Below are 25,698 nucleotides of genomic sequence, written 5' to 3' on the forward strand. Positions count from 1 at the left end.
TTCAGTGATTTTTAGAAATGTAAGGAAAGCGTTAAGTACAACAGCATACATACTGTTAGGTACTGATTAAGAAGGCATAAAAGGTAACATGAAATAGAAAACAATGCACTTTTGTAATCCAAAACTAGTACATCTATATTCTTACGCTGTGCTGAATAAAATAAAAGACAAAGTCATTAAATCTATATTGTAATGTTTTTTTTTTATTTTCTGTTTTGTAGAAGATTACTATAATATATTCAGCCAGCTGACTTCTCAGAAATTCTCACTATAATATAACAATAATAATAATGATGACACTATAGTTTTATAGAGTATTTGTCTTCCAAGATGCTCTGTGCATTGTGTACATTGCCTCATCCATTTTAACAACATTCCTGTAAAAAAAGTGAGGTCAGGCATTATTTTCTTCATTTGCTATACATGTAAAGGCAGCAAAGAGAAGCTAAATGACTTACAAGTTCATTTACAAAACTGAAGTCGGAATCTAGGCCTACTGATCTCAGTGTTTTCAACTTCTTAAAGAGTTATTCACCCTATTCAATGTTCCCTAATAATAGGTGGTTATATCTTACAAATAAAGACACAGTATATGGATGGCCAGTTAAATTAGAATTTCAAATAAAAATAAATATTTAGTATAAGTGTATGCCATGCAATATTGGGGACATATTTACACAGAAAAAAAAAATTGTTCTTTATGTAAAATTCCATTATTTTTTTCTGGAAATCCTACCTGGTAACCAGAACTAAAATATGAAAATGAGTACATAATTTAACTAGTGAAACAACAACAAAAAATATACATTGAACTATAGCCAAATTAAAAATGTTTGTCCTACAAAAATACTACCAAAAACTGGAAAAAAAAAACAAAAAACACAGAGGACAGAAAATACTTACAAATCATATATACAAATAGGGATTTTACTCACTTCATATATGGAACTCTTACAACTTACTTAGAAAAAGACATAAAATGCAATTAAAAATAGAGTTTAAATTATTTTAAAAGTAACTTGAATAGTTATTTCTCCAAGGAAGATATTCAAATGGCCAAGTAGCAAGACAAATAATAACTAAGTGCTGGCAAGGTGTGCAGTAATTAAAACAATCATATACTGCTAGTTAGACTATAATATAGTATAGCACTTTTTAAATGAACGCCTTGACATTTCCTCAAATATTAAAAATAGTTTTCATATGACCCACCAATTTAAGTCCAATTTTATACCCAAGACAATTGAAAATATATGCCCACAAAAGTATTTTATTTGTATGTCCATAGAAATTGTATTCATTAAGCTAAAAGTTGGAAATAATCCAAATGTCCATTAGTTAACAGATGGATAAACACCATGTGGCATATGTCCGTACAATAGCATATAATTTGGCACTAAAAAGAATAATGTACTGATACATGCTACAACATGAATGAACCTAAAAAACAGTAAGTAACATAAGCCAAGCACTAAAAATTTCATATTATGAGAATACATTTAAAAGGAATGTCAAGGGCAGCCCGGGTGGCTCAGTGGCTTAGCGCCGCCTTCAGCCCAGGACCTGATCCTGGAGACCTGAGATCTAGTCCCACGTCCGGCTCCCTGCATGGAGCCTGCTTCTCCCTCTGCCTGTGTCTCTGCCTCTTTCTCTCTCTCTCTTTCTCTCTCTGTGTCTTTCATGAATAAATAGATAAAAACTTTAAAAAAAATAAAGGAAATGTCAAATGTCAAGAATGGAGAAATATACATCAGGTAGACATTTGAGGAATGACTGCCAAGGAATAGAGCATAGCAAAATGGGGGAAAGGAGAATGACTGTTAATGAGCAACTGTTTATTTTAGGGGTTATCAAAAGGTTCTTTCTAAACTTATACTGCAGTGATGGTTTCACAACTCTCTGAATATACAAAATCATTGAAATCTACATTATAAATGGGTAAATTTTATACAAAATGAGTTATAACTGAATAAAGATGTACAGATTAAAGAAAAATACTTTCCTCGAGGATTTTTATGGTTTTAGTCTCACATCTAAGTCTTTAATTCATTTTGATTTTATTTTTCTGCGTGGTGTAAGAAAGTAGTCCAGTTTTACTCTTACGTAGCTATTCTATTTTTCCAGCACCATTTGTGGAAGAGGCTCTCTTTTTTCCATTGCATATTCTTGTCTCCTTTGTTGAAGACTGACTATGTAATAGTGGGTTTATTTCTAAGCTCCCTGTTCTGTTCTGTGGATTTATGGATTGTTTTTGTGCCAGTACCATACTGTTTTTTAAAAAATATTTTATTTATTTATTCATGAGACACAGAGAGGCAGACACATAGGCAGAGGGAGAAGCAGGTTCTTCCAGGGGAGTCCAATGTGGGACTCGATCCCAGGACTCTGGGACCACGCCCTGAGCCAAAGGCAGATGCTCAACCACTGATCCACCCAGATGTACCATACTGTTTTGATTAATACAACTTTGTAGTATATCTTGAAGTCTGTGATTGTAATATCTCTTGTTTTGTTCTGTTTTTTGAAAGCTGTTTAGCTATTCAGGGTCTTTTGTAATTCCATACAAATTTTAGGATTATCTATTCTAGTTCTGTGAAAAATGCTATTGATCTTTTGATTCTTTTGATAGAGATTGCATGAAATCTTTACATTCCTTTGGGCAGAATGGGCACTTTAACAATATTAGTTATTCCAATCTATGAACATGGAATATCTTTCCATTTATTCCTCTCATCTTCAATTTCTTTCCTCTCATCTTCAATTTCTTTCATCAATGTTATACAGTATTCAGAGTACAGGTCTTTTACATACTCAGGTTTATTCCTATGTATCTCATTACATTTGGTGCAACCTTAAATGGGATTGTTTTCTTAATTTCTCTTTCTGCTACTTCATTATTAGTGTATAGAAATGCAATACATTTCTGTACATTGATTTTGTATCCTGCAACTTTATTAAATTCATTGATTAGTTCTAGTGTTTTTTTTTTTTAATGGAGTCTTTAGGGTTTTCAATATATAGTATCATATCTTCTGCAAATAGTGAGAGTTTTACTTCTTCCTTACAAATTTAGATGACTTTTATTTCTTTATGTTATCCTGCTGCTGTGGCTAGGACTTACAGTACTATGTTGAATAAAAAGTATTGAAAGTGGACATCCTTGTCTTGTTTCCTGACCTTAGGGGAAAAACTTAGTTTTTCACCATTGAGTATGATGTTGGCTGTGGGTTTTTCATATAAGGCCTTCATAATGTTAAGATATGTTCTCTCTAAATCAACTTTGTGAAAGTTTTTATCATGAATGGATGTTATACTTTATCAGATGTTTTTTTCTGCATCTACTGAAATAATCATACAGTTTTTATCCTTTCTCTCATTGATGTGCTGCATCCTATTGATTGATTTGTAAACATCGAACAAACATCTCAGGAATAAATCTTACTTCATTGTGGTGAATTATTATTTCAATGTACAGTTGGATTTTGTTTCCTAATATTTTGTTGAGGAATTTTGCATCCATGTCCATCAGAGATAAGGCCTGCATGTACTTTTCTTTTTTATAGTATCTTTATCTTGTTTTAGTATCAGGGTTATGCTGGCCTCATAGAATGAATTTGGAAATTTCCTTACTTTTCTATTTTTTAAGAATAATTTCAGAAAAATAGGTATTAACTATTTTTTAAATGTTTAGTAGAATTCACCTGTGAAGCTGTCTGGTCCTGGACTTCTGTTTTTTGGGAGTCCTTAGTATACTAATTAAATTTCATAGCTAGTCTGTTCAAATTTTTGCATTCTTCCTAATTCAGTATTGAGGGGCAGGGGGTTATAGGTTTCTAGGAATTATTCATTTCTAGGTTGTTCAATTTTTTGTCATACAATTTTTTCATAATATTCTCATATAATCCTATGTGTTTCTGTGGTGTCATTAGTTACTTCTCCTCTTTCTTTTCTGAGTCCTCTCTCTCTCTCTCTCTCTCTCTCTCATGACTCTGTGTCACGGTCTATCAATTTTGTGGATCTTTTCAAAGAAAAAGCTCCTGGTTTCATTGATCTGTTCTATTTGCTTTTTAGTGTTTATTTGGTTCATTTCTACTCTAATCTTTATTATTTTCTTCCTCCTACTGGTTTTTTGGTTTTGTTCTTTTCCTAGCTCTTTGAGGTATAAGATTAGATTGAGATTTTTCTTAATTCCTGAGGTAGGCCAGTATTGCTATAAACATCCCTCTCAGACTAGCTTTGGCTACATCCCAAAGATTTGAACCACTGAGTTTTCATTTTCATGTTTCTGCATATTTTTTTTATTTCCCCTTTGATTTCTTAGTAAAATTATTTATTGTTTAGTAGCATGTTATTTAATCTCCATGTATTTATATTCATTCCAGGTTTTTTCTGGTGGTTAATTTCTATTTTCATATCACTGCATTCAGAAAAATTGAATGGCATGACTTCGGTCTCTGAATTTGTTGATACCTGATTTGTGGTCTAGCATGTGATCTATTTTGGAGAATGTACCATGTGCACGTGAAAAGAACGTGTATTCTGTTTTAGGATGGGATGTTTTTAAATATGTCTGTTAGATCCATTTGGTCCAATGTGTCATTCAAAGCCACTGCTCCTTATTAATTTTCTGTTTGGATGATTTGCCCATCAATATAAGTGGGGTATTAAAGTCACCTAGTATTATTGAATTGCTATTGATTACTTCTTTTATATTTGTTATTAGCTGCTTTGTGTATTTGATTGCTCTCATGCTGGGTGCATAAATACTTAACAATCATTATATCTTCTTGTTGAATTGCTTCCTTTATGAATATGTAATGTCCTTCTTCATCTCTTGTTACTGTCTTTGTTTTAAAATCTATTTAGGGGGCACCTGGGTAGTTCAGTGGTTGAGCATCTGTCTTTGGCTGAGGTCATGATCCCAGAGTCCTGGGATCAAGTCCTGCATCATATTCCCTGCAAGAAGCCTGCTTTTCCCTCCACCTGTGTCTCTGCATCTCTCTCTGTGTCTCTCATGAATAAATAAATAAAATGTTTTTTAAAAATTTAAAAAAAGTCTGTTTGGGCCAATATAAGTATTGCTACCATGGCTTTCTTTATATTTATTTCACACGAAAAAATGCTTCTCCATTCCCTCACTTTCAATCTGCATGTGTCTCTAGGTCTGAAATGAGTCTCTGGTAGATAACCTTATGGGTCTTTCTTTTTATCCATTCCATCATTCTATGTTTTTTTATTGGAGCAGTTCATCCATTTAAATTCAAACTAATGATTGGTCACTATGTACTTATTGCCATTTTGTTACTTGTTTTATGGTTGTTTTGTAGTTCTTCTCTGTTCCTATCTTCTCTTGCTCACTTCTCTTACATTTTACTGACTTTCTTTAGTGATATATTTAGATTCCTTTTCTTATTTTTTGCATATCTATTACTGGTTTTAATTCGTGGTTACCATTAAATGTATATATATCATCTTCTGAGTATAGGAGTCTGTATTAAGTTGATGATCACTTAGGCTTGAACCCATTCTTTATTCCTCCCCCATGTTTTAGGTATATGGGGTCATACTTTACATCCTTTTATTTTGCAAATCCTTTGACTGGTCTTTCTTATAACTCTACTGCTTCTTTGCTTCCTACTTTTTTTTTACTCCTACATATTGTCTTTCCTTTCCACTAAAAAAGTCCCCATTAACATTTCTTGTAGAGCTGATTTAGCAGTCATGAATGCCTTTATTTATTTATTTATTTATTTATTTATTTATTTATTTATTAAGAAAGAGAGAGAGAAAGTATGCAGGGGGAAAGGAGAGCAGAGGGAGAGAGAATCTCAAGACCCCACAACCTGAGCCAAAACCACGAAACCAAGAGTTGGACACTAAGCTGACTGCACTACTCAAGTGCCCCGGTCTCAGAAACTCTTTATCTCTCCTTCTTGACTAAATGATAGCCTTGCTGGATACAGTATTCTGGACTGCAAGTTTTCTCCTTTTAGCACTTTGAATATCATGCCTCTCTTTCTGGCTTGCAAAGTTTCTGCTGAAAATCAGCTGATAGTCTTATGGGGTATTCCTTATATTTAACTTTTTCCCCCTCTTGCTGCTTTTAAAATTCTCTCTTTATCACTACTTTTTGCCACTTTAATTATTATGTTTCTTAGTATAGACATCCTTGGGTTGACTTTGTTGGGGGCTCTCTGTGCCTCCTTGATCTAGATTTGTTTCTTTCCCAACATTCAGAAACTTTTCAGCTTATTTGTTCAGGTAAATTTTCTGATCCCTTTTTTCTCTCTTCTCCTTTGGGATCCCTATAATGCAAATGTTATTACACTTAATGCTTTTGCTGAGTTCCCTAAGACAATTTTCATTTTTTATTATTTTTTTTCCTCTCTACTATTTAGCTTGATTGCTTTCCATTATTCTGTTCTCTGAGTCATTGATCCATTTTGCTTCCTATTCTACTATTGATTCCATTGACTGTATTGTTAATTTCAGTTATCAAGTTTTTCATCCGTGATTCTTTTTTATGTTGTGTCTCTTTGTTGAGGGTCTCAGTGAGGTCCTACACCCTTTTCTAGCCCTTTAAATATCTTCATGATCATAACTTTAAATTCTCTTTTTTAAATTTCATTTATTTACTCATGAGAAAGAGAGAGAGAGAGAGAGAGAGAGAGAAAGAGGTAGAGACACAGGCAGAGGGAGAGGGAGAAGCAGGCTCCATGTAGGGTGCCTGACATGGGACTCGATCCCAGGTCTCCAGGACCACGACCCAGGCCGAAGGCAGCACTTAACCACTGAGCCACCCGGGCTGCCCTAAATTCTTATCACACATATTACTTCTGTTTCATTTAGCTCTTGCTATGATTTTGTCCTGTTCATTTGGAACATATTCCTCTGTCTCCTCTTTTTGTCTAACACTCTGTTTCTATGTGTTAGGGAAGGCAGCCATGTGTTCTGCTCTTGCAAGTAGTGGTCTTATGAAGATTTCCTGTAGTGTACTGCAGTGCAGTGTCTCTGTTCACCTGGAGCTTCAGAGGTACCTTCTATGTGTGCTATGTACACCTACTGTTATGGCTGATCTGCTTTTTCCATCAGTCCAGTATTCTACAATGGCTCTCCACCTGTTGTTGGCAGGGTTTGTTCCCTGTGTCATTAGTGGGCCAGTCAGGGGCTACCTTGGGTTGGAGTTGATGCAGACTAGGTGTTTGCAAGAGATGAAGTAGTACCAAACTGCAAGGCACTTTTCTTGTTTTGTTTCCTGAGTTTTCATTAGTGGGCAGGGCCTGCAGTCAAACCCAATGTCTGCCCCCGCCCCACTACTGGCACTGTAGTGGGACTGATGTGTGTGCTTAGCTTCCCCTCTCTCCAAGGCAGGAGTCACTTTAGAGTGGTACTGGCCTCTTCTGGGGCTGTTTACACATTGTAAGGGTTATAGCACTGCTTTAGATGGGTTTTGGCCAAAGATATATTGGAGGGGACATGTATAGAGGATAATGTGGGGGCTGAACATGTAGTGTTAGCAAGGTCCACACACTGGTCCATTGTGGGAGAGGACCTGCAGAAACTCAAACCTCCTGCTAAGGCAGGCATGGTTGGTGGGAGTGGATCCACAGAAGCACATGAGGGCAGCATAAGCTGTTAGCAAACTAGGTGGAGAGTGCTGCTCTGTGTGGTTCCTGCAGTTGTCTTGCATCTAGGCTTGGGGACAGCAGGAGAAAGTGGCACCCACCAGCTTCTCTTTTCCTGGAGAAGTCTCTCCAGGACAAGTTCTGAGATTAGTAAACAAATCTCCCTCCTATATTCCCCAGGCATTTTTCAAACCGTGGCTTTCATGCTGTACCTCCATGGAAATGTTTGTTATATGCTCTCTTTATATGCCAGGACTCAGTTTCTTATTGACTTCCTGGCTCTTCCAGAGCTGAGCACACTGATTTTTAAAGTTCCAGGTGTTAAGCACTGTTGATTGTAAGAACTCACAAAATTATGCCCTCTGGTTTTCATGTGGGTTCACCATGCCTGGGGTGCTTGGTGTGAGGGTTTGGTCCTCTTCCCTCTCCATGCCCATAGTGTCTCTTCCTCCTGGGGACAGTTGCATAGACCCATTTAGCTCCTGACCACACCTCTGCCCTTTCTATTCTCTTCAACATGGCCTCTTTTCTACATTTAGCTGTGGAAAGTCTATTCTGTCAGTCTTAGGGTCATTTTCTGGGTTATTTACACTAATATGTACTACCCATAATATATTATTGTTGTATCCATGGGAGAGGTGAGCTTAGGATCCTTCGACACTGCCATCTTCCCTGGAAGTCACCCTGTAACATCTTGATTTCAGACTTCTAGTCTCCAAAACTGTTGTTTTAAGCAACCAAGTTTGTGTTGTTACAGTAGTCCTCAGAAACTAAATACACATACACAAATGTATGCATGAATACATATGTATGCACAGGAGTATAAATTATATTAAAATAATATATATCTGACTAGATATATGATTATAAAACATATAGTTCATTTGAATTGCAGATAAAGACATAAAGAAAACTCATCCAGGATAGCAACATAAGTATATATCAATTCAAAAGTATGTTCTTTCAAATAAACTGTGGCCTAATTTTGAATCTAACATGTAGTCTTCTGACATTATTTTATTTTAAATATGTTTATATTAACATAACTTAAATTTATCAAATACAAAGCATATATGTAATCTAGATAAAAAAATAAAACTTCAGAAGGATGACTTTCGAAGTTCATTACATCTGAATCCTGAAAACATTTTTTTAATAGTTTCATCAGTTTATATCCACAAGGTGTTGAAAAAAAGATGCAGCCAAGAAAGGACAAACAAAAGAGCAAACTAACATCACTATATTTACAACCTTGATATTATTTATCTAAATTTTCAAACTATATGTTAAAGAAAGTTTCTGATATGAAGACTTAAGTAATATCTGATCATTAAGTAAATGATGAGATAATAAAAAGATTCAACTCAAATATATACACATAATAAAAGTATTAATTTATATTACGGCCAAAAAAAAGAAAATGTTATCTTAATGTTGACAGTTTTGCTAATATTATTTTATATCATCCATATTCCCTAGATTTATAGAGAAAAACATAATTTTAAATCCAACTTAATATTAAATCTACTGAAAATTAGACTTATTTTTTGCTTCTATACATACTACCCATTTTTTTATTTTCTAAAAAACTACTTGTGATTTCAAACTAATATGAAAAAAATATTTGCAGTGTTTTCCATTGTATTGGAAATTAATGACTTTTTGTTTGCATAGAATATTTTATCAGTAGATGTGGGAATGCAGAATGCTAAATAACTGTTAAATTGGAATATTTTATTTGTAAGCAAGATGTAATTTCTTACTATAATTCTGTAATATCTTACAAACATACATTAAAACACTCAAACGCACACTGTAGATACCTTCTATGTGTGTGTGTGAAAATATACATGTATCTGTGTATTTGTGTGATGTAAATGCATATGTGTGTAATGTCTATGTAAATGTTTTTTCAGTGGATGCACGTATTTCAATATGCTGGTAATTAGTAACCACTAAAAATAACCTTGGATTATTTTAATAAGTGGCTTTTCAATTTTTAATAATTTATCCTCCAATTATTTCCTTTCTGCAAGTATTTCTCATAAATAGAGACTAGGCAAAAAGATGCATATAAATCCATAGGTATTGTGTTAAAACCAATCATAAACATACTGTGAACTGGTGTTAAGTTATACACCAGGCCAGCTTCAAAAATGATGATCAAACTGTGTAAGGATAACTGAAACCTGTAACAGAGTAAACACTGTGTTAGGATAATACGGTGCTGACAGGGCAGATGCCTTCCAGCTGAATCATTTTTCCATTCCTGGAAGATTTTGAAATGGAGAATTAAGCATTGTCTACCTCAGGGTTACTCAGTCAGAATGTATTTCTGCAGATGAGGTTGCTGATATGACACAGAAACGCACAGTGATAAGTCTTATAAAGTCCCAGTGCTTGCAGGCATGAGTCCTGCACATTGAGCAGCCTGGGTCAATGCTACATCCTCAGTTTGTTCTAGACAACGGCAAATAGAAAACGCCATGTAGCTGTAGAACAATACTTGATGGGAAAATAAGCCAAGCATTATACTGTGATGTCTTATGACACAATTGAGAAATGAATCCTTCAGGGGGCCTGTGGAGAAATTCATAAATATGTAAAACAGTTAAGTCTTTGGAAAGTATATTACTTTGTAGGATTAGATTTAGAAATGGGGCAGGCTATAGCTTTCTTATATATAAGAGCTTGGTGACTGAAAACAAGACTTTTGATAAATAGCACACACATAATGGCAAATAGCAATTCAGGAGATACAATCTATAAACTGGTGTTTAGCCAGTGTACTTGTAACATTGCTTATTATCAGATCATACAATCAGAAAAGTTAAAAACTTCTATTTTCTTCAATTAAACTATAAATGTAGGAAAACTCTTACTTGTTCATGTGTATTTATTCACTTAGAGGATATTTTATGTTAAATTTTTAATCTTAAACTAAGTTCCCTCAGCTTCCAGAACTCAAAGATCATCCTTGCCCTCGTCCATAATACAAGTTTTAATAGACAAGGCAGACAATTCTAGCTTTAATTCAAGCAAAACATATATCAGATAATTATTTATTCTACTGCTTCAAATTGTATTAAATATTCCAAAATAAAATGTAAATGGTTTTAAAAGATTTGTTTTGAGAATTATGTATACCCCAAAATACATGCACAGATAAGAGATTTATCCATATCTGTGAACATAATTCTCTTTTACTATGCAATCTCAAAATGAACTCTCTTGAGCTATAAAACACCAAAACAAATGCATGTATAAATGGTTTATTTCTTCAACTATATTATATGCATCAAGTTGGCCTAGTACCTGCAGGAGGTATCATAGTACTCTGAGAATAATTGGTACTCAAAAGTACTGGCTGAACTATTCAAGTTAACTACACAGAAGTGTTTTATTTTAGATAAAATTGAGAAAATGGTTGAAAGTTTATATAAAGGAATATAATGTGATATGGCTGTGCTATGTTGTACAGAAGTGTTGATACAGCACATAATGATAAGATAAAACTGTATAAATACCAAAGGATTCACTTCAGATTCCTTTTTATTAACCTCAGGAAATAATGCAAAACACATGATTTCTTTCTAAAGAAAAGGACTTTAAAAGATAAAGTCTAGGAAATGCATTTTGTAAACGACAAAAGATATAGATGCTCCCTAAAATTTTTGGCAATTTTCAAATATTGTTTTTCTCAATAACAAAAAAGACATTTGAATTTACTCATTTCCTCATACTGAAGTGTGTAGAAAAAAGTAAACTATGTAATTTTGAAATATAAAATATAATTTGAAAGATATACATGTCTTAAGTATTAAAGTCAGCTAATCATTAAAAAATATTATCTAAAATAACTTAAAAAATTAAAAACAAGAAGCTAAATAATGAGTAAACAGATTTGCCTTTTATAAATATTTATACCTATATAACATAAATATAAATGCATGTATCATGAACACAGACACATATAATATCCTATGATACCCAATCACAATATCATAGCAAAAAAGTTGGAACAACAAGCTGAAAAAAATTATACTACCTTGAAGAATTTGTACAAGGAGAGAGAAATTATTTAGAACGAGAAACAGACATGAAGGTCATTTCTTCATGCACATGTTCAGTGATTGATGGCCTGTTTTGAAGAGTTTCCTGCAAATCAAGAAAAAGTGTTATAAAGAAATCACAGGAGTATAATGAATTATAGTTAGAATGTAAGAGAAAACTGTGTAGTCCAGCTCATGACAGAATTCATTGAAAAAGTAACCTGAACATAGAAAGTTAGAAATGCCCACGGTACTAATCAAAAGTTTATTGGTGTCCTTGAAGAGATATAGGTAGGAAATGGAGAAGAAAAAGTAATATATTTACATAAAGTCCTGTTGCACATTATAAAATCTCTTAAAATATTTGGTAAGTTAGTAACACAAAGAAATATTTTATAAGTGTATGCTTCACAGAGGCCATATCCCTGGTTCTGTCCAGACTTTTGAGTATCCAACATAAGGATACTGTTTTTGTGCATTAAACTTAATGCACTAGCAATTATTTTCTGTGTTACCATTTCAAATATCAAATGTGAAATTAGCATTTTTAAGAAACACAGAAATCTCTTATGTTGTAAGATTCTAAAATATTTAAAATAATTTAGAAAGATTCAAATTACTTATAAAACAAATAAGATGCATTGATAGACAAAGTCAAATTTATTTAGAGAGCCTGACATCAAGGCCCAGAAATCTCTGGTGGCCCCAGAGCTAGTACTAGAACAAATTCATACCCAAAGTGGCAGTTTGGATGTTTACCTGTGAGTATGTGGGCATATCTGAATGCACATATTTATGTATATCTGTGTGTGTGTGTGTTTGAGGTGGTACCAAACATAAACACTTTACAATACGCTATTTTATTTAATCCAATTGTCAGTTCTAATCCATTTGTATGGAATATGGAAAACTTCAATAAAGTGTTGCTGAGAGAATGAAAAGATACAGTTCACAGTAGGAAAAGGTCACAGACAAACTATTTTTCAACCCATAACTAACAAAAAATTACCACTAGTTAGGAGGATAATTGTGAAAAGAATAAAACTAAGAAAATGGGAAAAACCCAAAAGGAGATAGCAAACAAAGAGTAAAGAATGCCTATTCCCCATCTCCAAAATTTGGTAACATTTTATTTGCCTGAAAAGCCAAAGGGACACCAACACATATCAGAAAGGAATGCTTACCAGGGTGAATATTTCAAATTGTGTTCTCTTTGCCTACTTCACTGATGTATAGTGGAGTTGAACAAAAACTTTATTTCTGATCTTCCATCTACACTGCATTTGTCTAATGATGGATACATGAATGAATGGAATTTATCTCCTAAATGTGCTTTGAGCAATGCTAAAAATCAGCATATCAAAGAATCTATCCATGGAAACTGAAAAGTAATACAAGTTTTACCATGTCTCATATCTTACTCATCAGCAATCTCAAATATTTTTAAAAGATTTTACTTATTTATTCATGAGAGACACAGAAAGAAAGAGAGAGGCAAAGACACAGGCAGAGGGAGAAGCAGGCTCCATGCAGGGAACCTGACGTGGGACTTGATCCCGGGTCTCCAGGATCATGTTCTGGGCTGAAGGGGACGCTAAATTGCTGAGCCACCCGGGCTGCCCAGCAATCTCAAACTTAAGCTAGGTTATCTCAGTGTCAGATTAGCAGAAATTGCATAGTTTTTAGAACCCTAAGGATCCGTTTTGAATTCTGAACCCGGAGTCTTAACTTTAAATGATATGTTATTTATTTGACTTGTTTTAAAAATATTTTATTTATTTATGAGAGAGAGAGAGAGAGAGAGAGAGAGAAGCAGAGACACAGGCAGAGGGAGAAGCAGGCTCCACGCAGGGAGCTGAACATGGGACTCAATCCCAGGTCTTCAGGATCAGGCCCTGGGCTGAAGGTGGCGCTAAACTGCTGAGCCACCCGGGCTGCGGTTTTTATTTGACTTTTTGAGCTTCATTTGCCATCTTTGTAAAAGCAATTATTAAAACTGCAAGATGCAAAGTTAAAGATACTGGTTTCCATGCTTTTTGAAAGGTCCTTTAGAAAGGACCTACATGAATACCTGTTTCCACTAACTAAAAGACATCCAAAGAGGATTTTTCCTCTTACAAAAAAAGGCTAAAAGCAAAAGTAGCATTCATTATTGTTTTACAGCAAGCCATTATAAACTGAACATACATCCTGAGCAGTGAGAGAGGTACTGCCAAGCTCCTTCTCTGGGAACTACACTCAGCACCTTAGCATCAAACCACCAGAGCTTCACACTGTGTGTGTGTCTGTGTGTGTGTGTTTAATCTCCATTTATTTTGTGCATCCATTAGTAATATATGTCCTAAGGTGTCAGAAAAGCCTAAGAGGTTATTTTGGGGGTCTGAAAATGCTCAAAAAATTTTCCACTTAAATTAACAACAATTCCTTCTTCACTTTACTACATTTGGCTTATGGAAGTTTTCATAGGAATGTTCTACTGTCAGGTAGCAGAAGAAGCCTGTACAAGGATCTGGGATATAAGGATCTGACACAGAATGTTTCCCTGATAATCACGTAAAAGTGAAAGTCATATTGTTAAAGGATAACCACTGCAAAATGGTATTCTCTACTTTATCATTGTTACTCTTCAACTAATGAATAAACATCTTAATATGATAGGAGGGTCCTTTGCGATAGGGAATATTTAATTTTATAAGTAACTCAAGGGCTGAAATTGAGAAAATAAATTGTCTTAGTAGCACTTCATTCATCTCCTGAGAATTTCCCAGGATCAGAGGCCTGGGAAAATGAACAATCAATGATAGGACAGAGTTTGGGGATCTATGAAGCATGAGAAAAGAGAAGGCAAATTTACCTTCAATTATGCTGACATATCTAACAATTTCAAATGGATGTCTAATGACAATAAATGAACATAGTAGAAGAGCAATATTCTTTTTTTTTAGATAGTAATGAAAGGATGGGATAAAACATGGGGAAAATGTAGATGTTTAAATAAATGATGTTTTTAAAACTTTAATTATGTCTATCAATCTTATCATTTTGTGTTTTCATGAAATTCAACAGGTCACTCAGCTTATCTTGAGTTTTTACCGAGGCTTAATATTTTAGCAGGGCTAAATAATTGCTAGTGCTATGAAAGTGCCTGCTAACATAAAACATTGTTCCTTTATAAGCTTTTAGATGTATTACTAAAATCAAGCTACTTCATATATTTTAAGGTCTATCAAATAAATTTGGACACTGTGTGTGGATTTCTATCATGATATCCAGTTTGTAACATACTGTTCACCATCTTCCAAATGAATAGTTCCCATAAGTCTGGATTTTTATAAGACATTTCAAATCTCTCTAATAAACCAAAATAAGTATTCCTGGTTTAACTTTTAGTAGGTATTAACAGAGAAATCTGTTTATTTTCTTTTGTTTTTGTTTTAAATTCTCAACAAATATAAAATTGTAAGTAACAGTATTACCCTAGTAATTTTAATTAAGAGTCTATGACCCAAAGTTTTTAATGCACAGATATTCAACTAGTAGTCACATAAAGACGTGACATTAAGGGACAAACCAAAACAAAACAACATAACAAGAACAAAATCTAAAGCATTCACAGATAGTATTGGTCAGTCATTTCCACTTATTTCTTTGTATTGTAAGCAAATTAATGAAAGAAATTGAGGGCAGTGACCTTCTTCTCCTTCACTCTCTATTTTTCATTTCAGTCCCCCAAGAGCCATGCTTTACTCAAAGACTTTAAGAAGTAAATGAGGTTAAAAGTCATCACTGATGATGATCTCATCTTGCTTAGTATTGATTACCTCCCCTGTTGGTAGTAATCATATGAGTTGGTTACAAAGAGTATTTCAAATTCATCCTCACATTATTAACTCCAGATAGGTGGAGAAAAAGCTGGCCCTGGTCTTTTCATTCTGCTTGAAGTTCAACAGGAACAGAAAAAACTGGATTAGCTTTTCTACATACCCAACAAGATTTTCTTTACCCATTTTGTTTCAGCCATTGGAATAGTACTACTCACATTTTCAGAGATCCATATACTTTTAGCCACATCCAGCAGACATGGAAAGAACTATCATAAATACATAAAAATTGCCTTTGAGAAAGCAGCAAAAATGGTCAAAAAGTACACTCCTATATTTCTGCTTCCTAAGCAAACATACAATTCTTTAATTCTACCATCCTATAATAATAATGTGTTACTAAACTTTCAAACTTCTGTATACTAGAGATCAAAAATACATTTAAACTCAGAAGAATGTTGCTGCCTATAGAGAACCCCTTACACATCTGTAGAAGCAATTGTCTTCCCCTGGACAGTCAACTACTGTCTCTGTCTAATTCGCCTGATGCTGACTGATATTTATGCCCAGCCTGAGATGTTTAAAGTCACAACTTTCAATGTTTTCCATGGTGAAAGTAAATATATAAAATCTTTTTTAAAAAAATGCATCCAACTCTTGGTCTCAGCTCAGGTCTTGATCTCAAGGTCGTGAGTTTTTTTTTTTTTTTTTTAAGATTTTATTTATTTATTCCTGAGAGACACACACAGAGAGAGAGAGAGAGAGATAAAGAGAGAGAGAAAGGCAGAGGCACAGGCAGAGGGAGAAGCAGGCTCCATTCTATGCAGGAAGCCTGACATGGGACTCAATTCCGGGTCTCCAGGATCACACCCCAGGCTGAAGGCGGTGCTAAATCGCTGAGCCACTGGGGCTGCCGGGGTTGTGAGTTTAAAGCCTCACATTGGACTCCACTTTTACCTAAAAATAAATAAAGTAGAATAAAATAAAATGTAATCTTTTAGATTTCAACATATTTTGAAAAATTCTACTTTCTCTTAAAGCAGACAGAGAGCTGTGCTACACAAATGGTAGCAAGGGAAAAAATGTGGGTACCAGAGAAACAACTTCAACATCTCAGGTTTCAATGGTGGTATCCATAGCCTCATGGATAACATTCCACTTACAGAAATAGTTTCATATGTGGAATTAGAGCAAGGTATTTTAAGTGTGAAGTGTGAAGAAAGGCAATAAGCTTTTGTCATCAACTTTTGGAAAGGCTTATTGAGCACAACCAGTTCTCCTTGTTACTGAATAAAACTGGGTAATCAGAATACATTTAGATCATAATCCTTGCATTGTGTTGGCATGCTGATACTTTTATCCTGTGAATTCTCTGCAAATCCTATAGACCAAAGTTTCTAGCTGGGTCACTTATAGTAATAGAAAGTGCAGAAATCTCAGATAACCTTGAAGTATGCCATTGATAGCCAATGGCTCTGTATAACTACTTAGTTGTCTGCAACTTGAAGTATGTGGATGGGCCACCTTGAAATTCTTTTTTGATTATATAGTGGTTTGCATGCACCACTGTTTCCACATAGTTGCAACAGCAGGAAGAAAAAATAAGATAAATTATAAAATCCACTTTTTAAATTTATTTATGAGAGACACAAAGACACAGAGACACAGGCAGAGGGAGAAGCAGACTCCTCACAGGGAGCCCGATGTGGGACTTGATCCCTGATCCTGAATCATGCCCTAAGCCAAAGGCAGACGCTCAACCACTGAGCCACCCAGGCTTCCCAACAAAATCCACTTGAGTACAACTATATCCATCTTCAATTTGATTCTGAAATAATATTTCCAGACTCTCTTAATTTGTGGTTCAAAAATTCTAGCAGCAGTAAACCTTGCATATTCCCCCAAAGGCTTCCAATTTCTAACTAAATTTCTGGGTTTTTGTTTGTTTGCTAGTTTGTTGAGTAAGATCTATGTTCAACATGGGCCTTGAACTCATGACCTCGAGATCAAGAGTCGCATGTTCTACTAAGTCAGCCAGGCACCCCAATAATTGAATTTCTGGATTATTTCATATTGGCAATTGTTCCCAATTTAAAAAGACTAGCATTATTACCAAATTTTTGCTGATTAAGATGTAATTATTTTATCATTTTATTCAAAAGTTCTACGAGTTGTTACATAAAAGATATTTAACAGAGTTGTGGCTACAGGAGTTTTCATGAGAGGCAACTACTCTGTATGTGTTTGTGTGCACAAGTGAATGCATGCATGTGTGTAAAAGAAGCTTCTTTCATTAGTACCCTGAAAATGCTGAACTTATCTGAGTATTAATTATAAATTTCTGGTTTCCTCAATTAATACTAACTACAGGCGTACCCTACTACTCTATACACTTTACATTTGAATATTTAAAATTCTCTTTTCTAGTAGAGCTCTTCCATTACAAATGTAATGGATTTATAAGCCTAAACAGATTAGCCTAAAAAGAATGGGCAGAGAAAACTGAGACCACCTGTATTCCTATGTTAATTAATAGGACTGAAAAAACATATTCATTTAGGTCAACATAAATAAAGAGTTGTTCTGGAAAATTGTTGCCTAGGATGATAATGAACAAAATAATAACTTTACTGAGTTTTTGGAGGGAAGAATCTTCCAAATTATATTAATAAAGATCAAACTGTTCACAAGAGTAAACAACTTATCAAACCACTCACTTTAAGACTCCCACTTCTTTGTCTACAATTCCTTAATATTATGCTATAAACTTGTCCTGATTCCTTAATATTATGCTATAAACTTGTCCTTATGCTATAAACTTGTCCCAATTTTTGGCTTAAGATTACTTGAACTCAGATATAAAACCCCTATTAAAAAATCTTCTGGTAAATGTCTCCTTCTGAAACAGTACTAGGACTCTGTCCAGGAGGTAATCTACTCACTTGATCAATGGGTTATTCAGGTGGTCATTAAGGGAAGTCAATAGTCAACAGTACTTTTAACATTTTGAAGAAGCTACTAATTTTTTTCCACTTTGAAAACTATGATGTGCCACAAGTATTAGAAATCGTTTGAACACTTAAATATAGAGCTAATGGTATTCAATGCCTTTTAACTTTTCAAAAATCATGTATGTGGGTATCAGCTTTCTCTGAAAATGTTTTCCTGGGGTACATTTATGTATCTGAATACTCAAGAGTGCTAATTTACTTTTAAGCTATTTAAGTAGAAAATGGATCCAGATTTATAAAAACTCTAAGTAAGTATTATTTTCTATCTTCTGAAAATAGGATACTACTGGGAATTTCCATAAGATGTAGAAGAAACAATTTCTTTAACATAGTAACTACTTTAATATCACAGGTCTCCAAAACTTCATGTATGTATATTCACTCTTCTATGGGTCTCTGTAATTAATGATTTCACTTGAAGTGTTCTCATCAGTCTACATGTATATTACCTTATTGATATTCAATATTTTTTAGTATCTGACAACTCTTAAATCTTAGTTTCTACAGTAACTAATTTGTCTTTTTAAGGCAACCACTATCTATTATTTTCTCAATAATTGCATTCTTTATAATGCCAAACATTTTTCATACCGATATTGTAACAACTATTTGTTCAATTAATGAATAAACTAATCCTTAGAAAAACAAACATAAACAAGGCAAGTTTTCATAAAGCCAAAGCACCAGGTCTAGGGTATCATTTTTAGGACATGGCAGAAAACATATAGCAAAAGGCTTTCTTAATTCTTCTCATGAAGTAACTTATTAAGAAATTCATACCATGGGCCAACTGGGCGGCTCAGTGGTTGAGCATCTGCCTTTGGCTCAGGTCGTGATCCTGGGGTCATGGGATCCAGTCCTGCATCAGGTTCCCCACAGGAAGCCTGCTTTTCCCTCTGCCTATGTCTCTGCTTCTCTCTGTGAGAAAGAGAAAGATGAAAAAGAGAAAGAGAAAGAGAAAGAGAAAGAGAAAGAGAAAGAGAAAGAGAAAGAGAGAGAGAGAGAAAGAGAAAGAGAGAGAAAGAGAAAGAGAAAAGAAAAGACAGAAAAGAGGAAAAAAAGAAAAGAAAAAAAAGAAAGAAAAGAAGAGAAAAGGAGGGTCACCTGGTGGCTCAGTGGTTAGGTGTCTGCCTTTGGCCCAGGGCGTGATCCTGGAATCCCAGGATCGAGTCCCGCATCAAGCTCCCTGTGAGGAACTTGCTTCTCCCTCTACCTGTGTCTCTGCCTCTCTCTGTGTGTGTCTCTCATGAATAAATAAATAAACTCTGAAAGGAAGGAAGGAAGGAAGGAAGGAAGGAAGGAAGGAAGGAAGGAAGGAAGGAAGGAAGGAGAGAGAAAGAAAGAAAGAAAGAAAGAAAGAAAGAAAGAAAGAAGAAAAGAGAAAGAAAGAAGAAAGAAAGAAAGAAAGAAAGAAAGAAAGAAAGAAAGAAAGAAAGAAAGAAAAACTAATTCATATCAAAGTTTGCTAATAACATAACAACATACAAGGCAAAATGCTAAATATCTCATGCATAATCTCATGTAATACTCAGAAAGTTATTTATTATTAATGTTGTTATTTTATAAGGAAAGGATCCAAAACTTCTAAGGGCTTAAAATTTTGCCAAAGTCACATAAATATTGGTAGTACTTGAATTTGAACCCAGGTTCATGTTGATCCAAAGCTCATACTGTCAAGCAGCACCAAAGTACATCAATTCCAGGGTACAACCCATAATGACTTAAAAAGAAGGTTATTAGAAAGTATTTTAAAGCTTTGACTTAATGACATTTCTAGCTTAACAAATTTAGTTTCATTTTACAAGTATGCACTTAAAAGAAAATGAATTCAAGTACCTCTTCTCATTTCTGAAACAGTAAAAGTCTTAATACTAATAAGTATACATTTTGGTCATTTTATTAAAGACTGTTAGTGTGCTTGAATTCTTTTATATATTTAAAATGTGGTAACTTTGAAATATGTATTTTATGTACTTGTTTATCATTTACAGAAACTAAACAAATTGTACAATTTAAACATAACCTACATGCATGTTATACTGGTATTTAATTAATTTATTTAATTAATATCCAAGACTATTTTTCCAGGTACTCTTCTAGGCACAGGAGTCATAGCAGTGTACAAAAAAAAAAAAAAATGCATTCCCTACTCTTATAAAATGTATACCTAGTAAGACAAAATTAAAAATAAGCAAGTTAATATATGAAATAAGGTAGGGAGAATGGATTGTACCAATGTATTTAAATATAATATTAAGAACAGATATATTAAAAAAAAGGAATAGATATATTTATGAGACCATGTAGATAAAAACACAATGCCTCAGGCTTTGTTTTAAATTATGATAACTAAAGAATTAAACAAAGTGTAAAATTTGCAATAGTATCTCACTTTTAAGTTTTTTTCTACTTGGGTTGCATGTTGCCTTTCTGCTTTATTTGTCTCTTTCTAGTGCTAAGTTTCTGTGCAAATGCCACCTTTTCCTATCTAGTATCTGGTCTGTGTAACAGCCATGCTATGAGCAGCCATGGTCATTCTCAGTTGAAAATCACAATCTGGGACACCTGGGTGACTCAGTGGTTGAGCATCTGCCTTTGGCTCAGGGTGTGATCCAGGGATCCGGGATCAAGTCCCACATCAGGCTTCCTGCAAGGAGCCTGCTTCTCCCTTTCTGTGTCTCTCATGAATAAATAAATAAAATCTTTAAAAGAAAGAAAATCACAATCTTTTTCCTAGTTCTGTAAGGAAGCAAAAAAAATTAAAAATAAAAAAAATTAAAAATTAAAAGTATCGTCACTGGGGGTAATAGAAAACAGAAAAAATAAAACTGAAATGGCACAAATCAAGTGCTGAATGGATCTGTGTCTCCTGAAGCAATAAAAAATGCAGGTTAATTTCTTCAGAAGTAATAAGAGAAGACTATCCTACCTTACAGAAAACATTTAGCAATGGAATGCTTCAATTTAAATCAAATATCATGCTGTCCTTGTTATAACCAAAAGACATTGTCAGTGTCCAAGGGTTGTTGGAAGACAATTATTCATAGGTCTTTTCTGTTTTTGTACATCTTAACAACAGAGGTACTGACTGCCTTTTTTTTTAAGACCAACTATTCAAGAATGTTTTTTATAGCAAATTATCTTGTAATATGGAGATAGTTTTTCCCTTCAGGGCAAAGATCAGACATTTCCAGGTTGGAAAATAGAATTAATGTTTCCTTCCTGTGCAAAAACCAGGCAGGCTTACTATCTGTTATAAAAGATTGGTTTCCATAAGTTCAGGGCTCCTGCCATGGAATGAATCCTACTGCATGTACAGATGCCTCTTGGCATGCTTAATGTTATCCTGTAAGAGCAAGCTCAGAGAACCCAGGTATTGTTATTTTTTATCTGACCAAGGAGTCTTGCGTCTTCTGTAGTATCCATGTAACTGTGGCAGGCTAATCTGTTAAAGCAGACCAAAATATCTCAGATACATTGTAGTTCTTGATCAGGGCAGTTAAAATCTTCAAATTTCGATATCCATGTAAATAAATATAACCATATCTTTCTTTCTACAGACAGAGAAAGGATGCAGGGTTTCAGTATGCTTTATAGCATTTGATTCAAGTGAGAAACATCACAAAAATAGAACAGTGACATTTTTCTCAAGGGATAAAAAAATAAATTTGCTCTGCCCTTTACATATACTCTTTAAATAACTTTTTTTTCCTGTTATTTACTCAATTTATATTACATGTTTCATGGGAGATATGAATTGGAAGGATCTAATGGTTATCCTCAGACACCTTACATAGTATTTGGGAATATTAGACACAAACACATATGAAGTTACTAAACATATAAAGATGCAATAAAATATGAATAGAAAATCACCAATAAATTTGCAATCACCATCATTTCTTCAAGAGTCTCTTCATCATCATTATCATTTTTCAGAAATGTTTAAATAAACATCACAATTCAGTAGTAGAAACAACTGAAGTAAGAAAATGGAGTTTTATTTATTAACACAACACAAAAGCATTATAATAGGGGTTATACATCAGTGATATTTGGTGTTCTCAATAGCACAATTAACTTGATAATATTATCCATATCATCTGTGTTTTAAAGAAGAAGGTAATATAAAATATGGCAAATGTTTTTTTCACTTGACAAATAATGCAAAGCCTATACACAGAACTCTAACTACACAGCAAAAATTCCAAAGCTGAATTCTGTACTCTTAAATCTGAACCTGAGGGTAGGGAGCTAAGACAGTGGTACAGTAGAAGAACCCTAGACTTATCTCATCCCTCAAACACAGCTAGGTAACTATCAAATCATTCTAAATATTCAAAAAATCTGCCTGAGGACTGATAGAACAAACTGCACAATTACAGAAAGTGAAGAGGCCACCTTGAGGAAGATAGGAAGTGCAAATATGTGGTTTGGGAGAGAAATAGCTCACAGATCTGCAGAGGGGCAGAAGCCCTAGTCACAGAGACATGCGAGAAACAGTGGAGCTCACAGGGATATGCACAGGAGAACACTTCCTCAAAGCCATTGTCTGGGAGAAAGAGAAGGGCTAAATTTTGTGAGTTTTTGCAACTAGCAGGGCAAAGGATTGGAGTTTAGAGGTCCCCAGGCTCTGCTGGGATAGAGAACTGAGGATGCAGCCCTGCTCCTGAAAAAGAGACAGGCAAACAACCCTGGGACAGACTTGGTGATTTGAGGACCATCTAAGGGGCATGATGAGAAGCACACTTATGAAAGGGGGCATTGCCTCTCTGGGAGCAAAAGAACTTATAGGTGCCATTTCTCTCCTGCAATCCTCAGCAAAGGTGCAGAGCCACCTGCTGAGGGCAGCTAACTGGCACACTGGCTATATAGCCAGCTTGCTCTAAAACTCATGCCCCAACACTCTGGCACTACTGCCCTTTTGGGTCAAACCTGCATCAGTCCCAATACAGTGAGATCCTTTCCCAGAGGACCAGTGCAGATCCCTGCCTCATCAGGTTCCTGAAGTTTGGAATACTTAAAGACAGCAAGCCTGGCTAGGGTAGAGTCCAAGGTGTGCTACACTGTTTCAGGCAGGCAAGTGACCCAGAGACAGATAATGTGAAATAGTGACCTGAAAAATGTCTATGAATAAAAGGAGTAAATTATTTACTCTGTGAGTGCTTCCCTGAGAGCAGCAAACACAGATTCCCCTCTCTAGGGATAAAGAGGAGGCTGGCACCATTTCCCTTTCCTATCCCTCAACATAAACCAAATTCAGTAATCAACACAGTATCAACACTAACTACCTACGTAAACTGCTTATACCAAGTTCTACCCCCTTGTGCTCTGTTGGGACTGCTTTTCTTGGGCAAGTGTGCCTAGGAATCATCACAGTGGGCTCCTCCCACAGAAGATAAGCACAAACCCCCACAAGCACCACATCTATTGACCATAGACTTCTACAAAGCTTCAGGTCTAGTGGAAATAGCTTCAGGTCTCTTTTAGCAAGCAGACCAGAGCACACATAGTTAAAACTCACCATACTGGGCCAAAATCCAAACACTCCCTGTTACAGGCAAGGAGAAAATGCAGAACACTGAACACAGCATCAGAGTGCACACAGCACACACACCAGAGACACTTCCTGAAGCACCAGATTCTGTTTATTACATGACCTTTTCTTTATAAAGCTGTTATTCTCAGGAGTAGGAAACATAACAGATTTTCCTAACAAACAGAAGACAAAGACCTAGACAAAACATCAAGACAGAGGAATTCATCCTAAAAGAAAGAACAAGAAAAGGCCATGGACAGGGATCTAATGGAAACAGGTATAAGTAATATGCCTGACTCAGAATTTAAAGCAACAATCCTAAGAATACTAGCTGGGTGTGAGAAAATTATAGAAGACACCAGAGAGACCCTTACTGTAAAGATAAAAAACTAAAAAAGAATCAGGCTAAATGAAAATCGCAATAACTGAGATTTGAAAATGACTCAATGTAATGACTACAAGGATGAAAAAGTCAGAGGAACAAATAAATGAAATAGAAGACAAAATTATAGAAAATAATGAAGCTGAACAAATGAGGAAAAGGAAAAGGAAAAATTTTGGATCACGAAAGTATTAGGAAACTCAGTGACTCAATGAATAATATTCCTATCATAGGAGTCCCAGAAGAACAAAGAGAAAAGGAGGCAGAATGTTTGAGTAAGTTATAACTGAAAATTTCCCTACTCTGGAGAAGGAAACAGACATCTAAATCCAGAAGGCACAAAGAACTCTCACCAAAATCAACAAAAGCAGGCCAACACCAAAGCATATTGCACTTAAACTTGCAAAATATAGTGATAAAGAAAAAATCCTAAAACCAGCTAAATTAGACAAGTCCCTAGCTTACAAGGGAAGACAAAAAAGGTTAGCAGCAGATCTCTCCACAGCAACTCAGCAAGCCAGAAGAAAGTGGCATGATATATTCAACATGCTGAAGGGGAAAACTCTGCAACCAAGAATAGTTTATCCACCAAGGCTATCATTCAGAATAGATGGAGAGATAATTTTCCAGACAAACAAAAACAAAAAGAGTTCATGCCCACTAAACCAGTCCTGCAAAAAATACTAAAGGGAAATCTTTGAGTGGGAAAGAAAGATCAAAAGTAACAAAGACTAGAAAGAAACAGAGAAAATCTCCAGAAACTACAACAAAACACATAATAAAATGGCACTAAATATGTAACTATTAATAATTACTCTGAATGCAAATGGAATAAATGTTTCAATCAAAAGACATAGGGTATCAGAATGGATTTTAAAAAAACAACATCGATCTACACACTACCTACAGGAGACTCGTTTTAGACATATGGACACCTGCAGATTGAAAGTGAGAGAACAGAGAAACATTTATCATTCAAAAGAAAGCCAGAATAGCAATATTTGTATCAGACAAACTAGATTTTTAACAAAGACTGTAACAAGAGATGGAGAAGGGCACTATATCATAATAAATGGGTCTGTCCAACAAGAAAGTCTAACAATTGTATTTATTTATGCCCTTCAACTTAGTGGTGCCCAAATATATAAATTAATTAATGACAAACACAAAGGAACTCACTGATAATAAAACAATAATAGTAGAGGACTTTAACACCTCAGTTACAACAATGGACAGATCATCCAAGCAGAAGATCAACAAGGAAACAA

General features: G+C 34.7%; 1 long non-coding RNA gene across 1 annotated transcript in view; it reads right to left on the bottom strand.

The window, feature by feature from the left end:
* Nucleotides 1–225: 225 nt before the first annotated feature.
* Nucleotides 226–25,698, bottom strand: part of LOC144287541 (uncharacterized) — a 33,819-nt gene continuing 8,346 nt past the window's right edge. The window contains exons 3-4 of the long non-coding RNA XR_013355325.1: nucleotides 11,674–11,783; nucleotides 226–377 (exon numbers count right to left, since the gene is read on the bottom strand). This is a non-coding gene — a long non-coding RNA (uncharacterized LOC144287541). The remainder of the gene's footprint in view (nucleotides 378–11,673; nucleotides 11,784–25,698) is intronic.

Source organism: Canis aureus, chromosome 17, assembly GCF_053574225.1.
Source record: "Canis aureus isolate CA01 chromosome 17, VMU_Caureus_v.1.0, whole genome shotgun sequence".
Taxonomy (NCBI): domain Eukaryota; kingdom Metazoa; phylum Chordata; class Mammalia; order Carnivora; family Canidae; genus Canis; species Canis aureus.